The following is a 10,383-nucleotide window of genomic DNA, read 5'->3' as shown; positions in this document are numbered from 1 at the left end:
GAGTCTCGCTCTGTTGCCTAGGCTGGAGTGCAATGGCATGATCTTGGCTCACTGCAGCCCCCACCTCCTGGGTTCAAGCAGTTCTCTGCTTCAGCCTCCTGTGGAGCTGGGATTACAGGCGCCTGCCACCATGCCTGGCTAATTTTTGTATTTTTAGTACAGACGGGGTTTCACCGTCTTGGCCTGGCCAGCCTTGAACTCCTGACCTCATGATCCACCCACCTCGGACTCCCAAAGTGCTGGGATTACAGGCATAAGCCACTGTGTCCAGCTGTACTGCCTAATGACATCTATGATCATTTTTGTTAACATTTAAGCATTTTGTGTACTAATGTTTACTATTTGGGTAATGGGTACACTAGAAGCCCAGTCCCCACTACCACACAATATACTCATGTAACAGACATGCACATGTACTCCCTGAATCGAAAATAAGGTTAAAATTAAAAGGGAAATGTAAAGCATATAGTCAAAGTTAAAGTATGCACTACTTGTGCTAAAGTGAAATCTGTGATACCAAGATATTTTACATTTCCCCTCTTTTATTTCCTCAGGGAGGAACTGACCTGATAATTAATAGCTATGGTCCTATAATTAAAAACAACTCTAAGAAAAAATGGTTTTTTTTCCAAGATTCAAAGAAGATACAAGTTGAACAGGTAACCTATCCAAGTGAGAAAAATGTTTGGCAATGCATGATATATGAAATGATGGTTAAAAAAGAGGAAAATGTGAATTCATGCTTTATTTTAATTTTTTTGTGTTCTTCATGGCTGTGATTTTATTAATTTGGGGCATGACTCTGTGGAGAGCGAGGTGAATGATAACTGAATAGAAGTTGGAATAGTCATCAGAGCTGTGATTTTCAGCGGGGAGTGGGGTCAGTGGGGAAAGGGATAGGAGCAGGAGCGTGCATCAGAAGCACTGAAGAAGCTTTTGACACTTCGCTTGCCACAGGTAATTCTGATGTGCTCCTACCCGTCTGAGGGGACCTGATGAGCTTTTGCTCAGGGATTTGATCAGTCTGGACTCTCATTGCCATTTTATCTTTTTTTGTCTAGCCTCAAAGAAGATTTACTCCAGCCGTCTGCTTTTACCAGCCAGGCACCACTGTATTAATCAGTGATGAAGACTCCCCCAGCTCCCCAGGTCAGACAGCCAGCTTCTCAAGACCCTTTGGTGTTGCAGCTGATACAGAACATTCAGCAAATAGTGAAGGCAGCCACGAGACTGGGGATTCTGGACGGTTCTCTCATGAGTCCAACGATGAGATACATCTGTCCTCAGTTATAAGTACCACTCCCCCCAGCCTCTGATTCTTTCACTGGCAGTGATTCAGGTGGAGATTCCGCAGTGGGGAAGTGTGAAGACCCTGCTGTGTCATCCGTTACTGAGCAGACTTCCTCCTCAGTTCTGCAGCCGCCATCTGCCATGCTATGCTTTGATAAAAATGATTTTCCAATCTAGATGGCCATGCTCAGGTATTCTCACCAGTAAGTCTGTTCGAAGGACAATGAACAGGGAGCCAAAGCCTTTTGTGAAAACCTTGGTATCTTTATGGGGTTTTTCAACTTTTTTTGAATGTGTTTTGTTTTTTTTATTTTTAAACTTGTGTAATTTGAATGTTTCATCGTCAGCAATGTGAAAGAACAGTCGAGATGTTTGACTGGATTATAAAATATATCACTGGAGCAAAGGGAAGACTTTGGAAAGCCCCTTTGCTGAGTATCTACCTCAGTTTGCCTCCTGGCAAACTCTGAAGACAACTTCGTTACCTCATTTGTTGTTAGAGTTTATCTCAGCTACATAACCAATGATACTTCCTAGTAGTATTGTGTTTTCATTGCTGTGTGTGTAATGCGTGTGATCAAAGGAGTCATATAGGTAGATGAGTAAGAATGTTTATCTGAAGCTCTGATTTTTTTTAAAACAGAAACTATGACATCTGCATGGTTTGGATAAATTCATACCTCTGGCAGTGAGGACCATTAAACCACTGAGAAGAGGAAAAGTGGGACTATTTCTTTTAACGCATGACCAAAACAAGAAAGTACATCTCTTTTGAGAACAGAACTATTCAGCACCAGATAGGGATCATTTTTCTTAAAGGGCTTTTATGTTTTGGGCATTAGAGTCTGAGTGCTTTATCTCCTGTATCCCAAACCTGAAGCTGCCCAGAACTGTGCCTTTTCTACCTTCCTCTTTGCCTGACAGTTGGCCAAAGGCTGTACTGTCTAGTTTGCAAAGCATCCTCAACTTTGCCAGTATTAGTTGCAAAACCCCATGCGGAAAATGGAATTTTAAAGAAAATGGATTAAGATGGGTTTTTTTTTTTTCCTTTTTTTAAAATCCCAGTTTGGCTTAAAGGAGTGAAGACATTTCATAAACTATTAAGAATGAAGATAAATGCAACAGTAGACAGTAAAATGAACTTGAAGTTATTATGGTAACAGTGCCTTTCAGTATATATTATGAAATTCTTTGCCTTATACCTTTTTAATATTCATGAAATCGTTTAGGACAGGAGTACAAAAAGTTGCCTTAAGAGTTTCTTGAATTTTATCAATAACTATTTGGATGTATAGTATCTTACCAAGGCTTTTTTTTTTTTTTTTTTAAGTGCAGGTTTTGTTTAGGGATAAATATTCAGAGTTCTGTCACCCTACTTGTGTTTTCTTGAATTCTTAAGAGAATATGGTATCTACTTAACCTTCCTTCAGTGTCAATGCTGTGAATGAGGAATGCTAACTCCAGGAGTGAGTTCATCCTCTTGCTGGTTTGAAATCAGCGAATTGTTTACTCAGCTACATACCATAGGCCTTCTCTCAGTCATGAGACAGTTACCTAGGTGCCGAGCAGTGGGAGAGGATAAAGAACTGAACACCTGGAGAGAAGGGGTCCCATATCCTTTTAAAAGTATTTTTTCAAATTTCCTGGAAGTGACTTTTGATTCTCGTTTTAAAAGGAATCCGAATGGGTTTATACTTGAAATGCTTTGTTCCTAGAGGAGGCAGGGTCATGTTAACTGATGTCCTAAAATCAAAAGAATATTGGCGAATAATAGTCACAGCATCATCCGCTAGTCCAATGACTGTAGATACAACATTTTTAATTTTTTTAAAATCTGTAATTTTGTGCCAAACTGGATGTGATTAAGACTAAAGTTCAGTGCCAGCAACCACTTCTGAACTAAATTCAAAGTCCCCCAGTTAGTTATCTAAGTACGGAATTCATCGCAAAACAAAAAAGCAGAGCTTTAGGTGAACAGTCTGCAGCGAGGAAAAATGCTGCTCCTGCCTTTATAGCTCCTGTTTTATACTACCTCCTTTTAAAGTTATTCTAGTGTTATTTTTTTTCCTGTACTCAGGGAACATTTTGTTACTTTTGAGCTGCCTCATGGAAGCATGGGCAGATTGACAGGGTATGGCGCTTTGTGGTTTGTAAGTCGAAGTATATAGGGCCAATTTTTATCAGTATCTAAAATTAAGTACAATGAGATCATTTTATTTTTAAGCTTTCATTAAAAGGCAAACAAAATCTAAAGCTGAAACATCATCCATCATGGTTATGGAGGATGTGTCTAGGACTACGTGAATTTGAATGGTTTTAAATGGTTAAAAGATGAGCTAAGGTCCTCGAGGGTAAGTATTTTGTTTGTTTGGGTTTTGATGAATAGGCTTATAGTTATAATAGAACTTTAGGCTATAACTATTTGATAATTATTTACCAGTACATTTTTTACCTTTTCATTTTGTTCTTATACAGACTTTTTCATAATAATCCTGTTACCAAAGAATTTTCAGTAGAAAGTAAAATTTTGATTCTGATTCCCCCCAAATTGAATTAACTAGAAACATCTATAGATATGAAACTTACACAAGTAGTTACTAACCCAAAACAATAGGGTTTGTATTGATTGTTATAGTTAAATAGATTAGTAATGTTAACTACCTTATTGTTACCAGAGCATTTAAAATAAGTTGTAATACTTTACCAGCAGATAGTTCCAAAGAACTTCAGGTATAATTTTTTCTTCAGCAAGTAAATCTTCAACTATACAGTATTAAAGTATTTTTATATTGTTGAAACTACTTGTTGGAGAGAAAAAAAAAATTTTCACCAAAAATAAATACTTTGGTCTCATTGAATAAGATATTTAGTAATACAGCAAAGACTTCTTTTTACTTGACCAAAGCAAGCTTCTTTGAAGTCGTAAGTATGAAATTGTAATTAAAATGTGAAGGTTTTCACTCATCTGTCATAGTGGTATTACTTCATGGTATTTTACTTCAAAGGGGCTAATATGCATATGGTAACTATTTTCTTTTCCAAAGATGTATTTGCTGTAAGTACTGATAACATGCATGTCATTTTTATGCCAAATATTACAAGATACTGCTCATCAGTATTTTCATACCAAAGACCATTAAAATATATAGGTTAGCCTGTAAGTAAAGATGAGCAGATTTGAAATAAATTTATTTAGAGGCTGATAGAGAATCTAGCTTTAGTAGCAAAAGATATCAAAGGCCTAAGTTTACATAATTAAAAGCAATACAATTATATTGGTATTTATCAGTGTTTTTATTCAAGTACTTTTTATCAGCAAATTAAAAGGAAAAAACCAAAGATATTTAAGGTTACCTCCGCATATAGGCAAATTTAGGTGTACATTAAACTGTTGTTTCTTGTTTTTATGTTAAACCAAACATGTCTCTTCAGAACCCAGTCTGTATACAAATAACATGCATGGGGACTTGTCATTTAATCTGCTGATTCAGCCACATGATGTTTTTGCCAAATGATGTGATACTTTCCAAAGCACCTTGAGTGTGAAATGTCAACAGAAATACCAGCAAGCTTTTATGTTGCAGAGTATTATGGTACCTCTGAATTAGCCCGTATAGTTCTTTTCCTGCTTTAAGCATTACCTGGTTAGCTCAGACGGCTTGAGGCAGTCCCTTAATAATAGGGATGCTTTTCATCTCTAAGAATGTAAGAGGCAAACAAATCATGTCACTCTTTAAGTGGGCTATGCTTTGATAGATGTGCTCTTTAAAGTTGTTAGATTGGAATTTAGAGTTGTTAAATTGAAATGTTTGCATTGCACCAAGGGAGCTCAGTTTTCAAACTTCAGTGGAATCTTGGGTGAAGGGAAAAAATTTTTAATGAAATCTGGGGTTTTATATTTTGATTAGCCTAAAAGCAGAAATACAGCTTTATCCATTAAGTGACTTTTAAAAATCAGTTTTGCCTTACCAAAGAAATTAGATTCTTAGTGTCAAATGCAATACTTTTGTCTGTGCTTCAAACAAGAGCAATGCCAACATTGGGAACAATGACAGAGGTTTGCATCAGTTTGTCTTGGCTTTGTTAAGGACTTCTGCCAGAAATGTGCTCATGGTTGACAACCCAGGATCATTGTTCAAGTTCTTACGAAGACACCTTTGAAAACAATTCAGATCGTATCACAAAAAGTTGGAATTGGAAGTATCTTTTTTTTTTTTTTAATGCAAGAATACCCAGATGTGGTTTCACTTCAGCAGTGGCTATAGTGGTTCACTTATATACATTTCTGTTTCATTGAATGTAAATTTTGAATACTGAATGTAAAAAAAAAAAAAGCTCCAGTTATATTGAAACAGTCACTAAGACTACACATGTATTTTGCAGACTTTATTCCTGACCGTTTGCTACATGGGTCTCTGATAAAATTGTATTGGTTTAATAGTCAGAATAATCTTTGCAGTTTGTGAGCACTGAGTGGCGGGTTCTGGAGACCACCATACACAACCCATTGTCTAATTGTGATTTTTTATTGATGTTTAGAAGAATGTAACCATAGAATTCTGTGTTTTAAGTTGATTTATGCTCAGGACATAAGATCACAGGCTAATGCAATGTGTATGTTTCAGGCTTTAATCTCCTCATTTTCCTTTTTAAGCCATTGATGGTGTTTAAGATTAACATGACAGTCTTGTATTTTTACCAGATACTGTATTATTTTTCCTATTGCTGCTGTAACACATTACCATGAAGGTGGTGGCTTAAAATAACACAAATTTTTCTGAAGTTCTGCAGATCCGAAGTCTAACACGGGTCTCACTGGGATAAAATCAAGGCGATTGCAGGGCTGTTTCTTTTTGAGGCTTTCGGGAAAAATCTTTTCCTTTTCCAGTTTTTTAAGGCTGGGAACCCTCCTTCCATCTTCAAAGCCAGCCAGGTAGCATCTCTCTGATGCTCCTTCAATTATCATTTCTCTTTCTCCAACCCCAGCTGATACAGGTTCTCCAGGTTTAAGGATTCCAGTGATCACATTGAGCCCAACTAAATAATCCAGGATAATCTCCCCAACTGAAGTTCCTCAACTTAATCACATCTACAGAGTTCTTCTGGTACGTTTGGTAACATACTCACTGCTTCCAGGGATTTGGGCATGGACTTCTGTAGGTGGCCACTATTTTGCCCACAAGAGATACGTTCTTTCTATGGAATTCTGATCCCTGTAAAATGTAGCATTAAAGAGATTGGAAATCTGAGGCCATGTGCCCCTTGGGGATCTTTAAAGTTCAAAAGCATGAAGACTTTGGCCTGTAGCCTACCAAAAGTATACACTAAACTTTCTCTCCAAAATACTTGTAAAACAATTTAGCTTTAAACTTTCTGAATATGTGCTTCATAAAATAACATCTCATGTTTATCAGAAAGTGTCCTAAATATTTGCCTCTAACTTTATGGAATTTATTCAGAAAAAAATTGAAAACTCTTCTTACAGTTACCCTTTCTTCTTTTCTCTTCAGTAATTGTGTTGCTGGGGAAGAGTTGGGGGAAGACCTCAAAACACAGGAACTCAGAGTGATGAACAGGTTTATTCTTTGTTTTCTTTTAATAACGTATTCACAGCCTGCAGCCTTTCTGCCTTTAAATCTGGTTCATCTGTTCAGCTTCACCAAGCCACTGAATGCTTTTTAGTTTTGTTAATCCTCAGATTTCCCGAGAAGCAAGAGCCTCTCCTTACATCAGCATGTATATACATCTCCTAGGAAATTTGATCTTTCTTGTCCTTCTTTTTTGGTTCCCATCGGCCTTTTCCTGGTTCTCAAAGCTCTAGTTTCTTCTCATTTCTGGATCATCGCGAGTCTGGCCCTCTTTCAGCTTTAAAAGATAATATCTAATTCCACCCCAATTTTCAGCATTTCTTCAACTAAATCGATAAAGCCGTCTCCATTATGGGACAAAGGCCAGAATAATACTCCGAGTAAGCAGAAGAAAGCTGGTCATTTTACAGCTTCTCCTGACTCTAGGAAGTAATGTGATGCCATTTGTTGAGCATCTACAGTGTGCCAAGCTCATGGTTCATCTCTGCAAACCGCTGCTGCCTTCTGCAAAGCAAGTATTATCCCCATTTTAGGGATTAGGAAACAGGTTCCTGATCTCTTGCCAAAAGTCACAGCTAGTGAATGGTTTAGGCAAGACACAAACCCTGGTTAGTTAATCCTCTACTGGAAAGTGTATAGGACTGATACATTGTCTCAGCCAAAAAAAAAGATATTTAATCACCCAGGATCATAGTGCCTTCCATAGTATGATCAGATACAACTTTTTGTCCCTTGTATCCACAAAGGCCAGGTTGTGTCAGAACAACCTTTCTACAGAGTAATAACCAATCGAAAAAGAGAAGACTGCCTTATTTAAATCCACTTATTCACAGGAGGAATTTAGGCAGCTGTAACTCATCCCTTATCATCTCCTAATTTCTCTCCTCCTTCGAAACCTTCCATTTCTCTCAGCCAAAATTGTGTCTGAAGGCTGTTTGAGCTTAGAGTTACATTAGAAATAAGGTAGGCATGGTTTCTAGAGTCCTTTTCTAGTCAAGCGTTTCCTTATTCGACAAGGTCTTCAGAATTGCAATTGATCTTTTGTAATTTTCTATAGCTCCCATATTCCAAACAGGAATTCATTAACTTGAAAAAGCCAGGTGTGTAACCAGTAATCCTTTCTTGTTAGGTCTGAAGAGTCCATGATTTTTTATGAACATAAACTAATTCATTATTTACATTAATTTAGGAGGGAGCAAAGTTAACGGAGAGTCATAAATCAGAACCAAGTATAAGTTAGGCTTTGAAGCACCTAAGTTCTAATCTTGACAATTTTGAGAATCATTTGGTACAAAAATTCTTAACCTGTTTCTGTTCCTTCTCTATCCGTGAAATGAGGATAATTTTTTGTGCAAAATGAAACAATAGTGCTTTGAAAATTTAAGAGAAAATTCAAGTGTAAATAATCATAATCCGAAACTCATTTGTATGAGGCTGTGAAAGATCTTACAGGCTCTTTCTTTACATGTCAGCCTTTGCAATTATATTTTGCCTTTGTTGAAATGAAAAATGTTTTCATCTCCTGTACACATACAAAAACCCAATAGAAGAAAGTGGTTGGTAAAAGATACAGCTGAAATTGAAATACTCATCTGTTAGGTGGATAAATTCATAAGAGAAAATGGGAATTGACTGTACTTTTGAAGTACTAAATTTGAAGTCATCTTACTCCAATTTAAATGTTCTTTTTTTTTTTTTTTTTTGATATGTTGGCTTTTAAAGAGTTAAAGAGAGAATCATATATGTCCAGCAGGGTAGATGGGTGAGGAGAAAAGTACATATTTAGGATTTTTCTCTAAAATATCTTTTTCAAGATTATGGAGTATTTTAATATTTCTGCAAACTATTCCAAATGAATGAATTTTATATAGGGCAGCACATACTGGCACCTGATTCTGGTTTATTCAAGTCCATATGTAGGGTTTGTTGGGAAGAATTATATGATTGTCTTCTTTTTTTAGAAAAAGGAAATATTTTCCCTTTTTTCTTATCCATATACGATTCTGAACAGCTTTGCAGATCTCCCTCAGTTCACAGCTTGTAAGTAGTTCATGGTATATAGACATAGTCTTGACTTACAACTGAAAAAAAAAATTATGTTACAGAAGTTTTTCTATGGAACTATCTTTAAAAACAAAAATATGACAGATCTTGACCTTAAAATGTTCTGTTTCCTGTTACCACATTCTGGATATCTACTTTGTTTGCAAATGAAAAGTATTACTGATGATTAGCAACTTGAGCCTGTTAATAGGAAATTGCAAAGCCTGAATAAACACACATTGCCTTAGCCTATCAGTCGAGTAGAGGACATATGTTAAGAAAATGTGTCTGCTTGTTGCTGTTGTTGGACAAAATTATATGTCTGTGTGTATGATTTTTTTTTCTATTTTCTTCAAAGATGTGAATTAAATGAAAGTGTGGGAACCAGTTAAATTATTTTATGTTGTGGGTGTTCTGGATCCTCTCACTCCATATACCATTTTCTTGTAGGGGCGGCATTTGTAGACTTGCTAATGGACTATAGAGCTGAGCTATATTAATTTTATACTTGACTCAGGGGATCAGCTCTGTGAATGCCATTGCACGAAGAAAGCAAATGTTTGCCTTGATTTTGAATGTATCTTTTTAATGTCTTCTTAAAACATATTTGTTTAATAATGTAGTTTTTTTTTTTCTAGTATCATAGTAAATATTGCTTAGTACTTCCCTCCCACCCCACTGGGTAGTTTATCTACTACCCTATAGGTCATGCCAAAAACAAATAAAAGTTTAAATGCCAAAATGTTTATGAAACTGCTGTCTAAATACTGATTGATTGCACAATTTAAATAAAAGTTTTCCTTAGTTAAAAAAGACACACCCATGTTTTCTTTGATTCTTCGGTTTTCTTTTGAGGGAATAGAGAATGAAAACTTTCCATTTATAGGAGGATGGCTTTCATATCATGGGTTGGGATGACTATAGAGTTCAGTCCAAGAGGCCGGGCGCGGTGGCTCAAGCCTGTAATCCCAGCACTTTGGGAGGCCGAGACGGGTGGATCACGAGGTCAGGAGATCGAGACCATCCTGGCTAACACGGTGAAACCCCGTCTCTACTAAAAAATACAAAAAACTAGCCGGGCGATGTGGCGGACGCCTGTAGTCCCAGCTGCTCGGGAGGCTGAGGCAGGAGAATGGCGTGAACCCGGCAGGCGGAGCTTGCAGTGAGCTGAGATCCGGCCACTGCACTCCAGCCTGGGCGACAGTGGGAGACTCCGTCTCAAAAAAAAAAAAAGAGTTCAGTCCAAGAAGAAGGAATAAAACCTATTTAAGGTATCTAAGAATTGACTTCATCTGACATTTACTATTTAATAACAACAAGGAAATAAAAATGTTCCCATCCCAGTAGATGGTTGCTCACCTCAGGAATTAAATAGTAGGTAGCCCAAAAGTTATGGACTTGCCCAGATAGTCACAGTTCTACATCAGGATAAATTTTTTTTAGTATTAAAATTTTAAAATGG

General features: G+C 36.9%; 1 non-coding gene across 1 annotated transcript; it reads left to right on the top strand.

Annotated features, from left to right (window-relative positions):
- Nucleotides 1-204: 204 nt before the first annotated feature.
- LOC101016068 lies at nt 205-9,738 on the top strand. The gene is made up of 2 exons (XR_004181718.1): nt 205-659; nt 1,062-9,738. It is a non-coding gene; the product is annotated as an uncharacterized LOC101016068 (transcript).
- The last annotated feature ends 645 nt before the right edge of the window (nt 9,739-10,383 follow it).

The sequence above is a fragment of the Papio anubis genome, unplaced genomic scaffold (genome assembly GCF_008728515.1).
Source record: "Papio anubis isolate 15944 unplaced genomic scaffold, Panubis1.0 scaffold59, whole genome shotgun sequence".
Classification (NCBI taxonomy): Eukaryota; Metazoa; Chordata; class Mammalia; order Primates; family Cercopithecidae; genus Papio; species Papio anubis.
The sequence above is the reverse complement of the archived record's forward strand: the minus strand, read 5'-3'. Positions and strand labels throughout refer to the sequence as shown.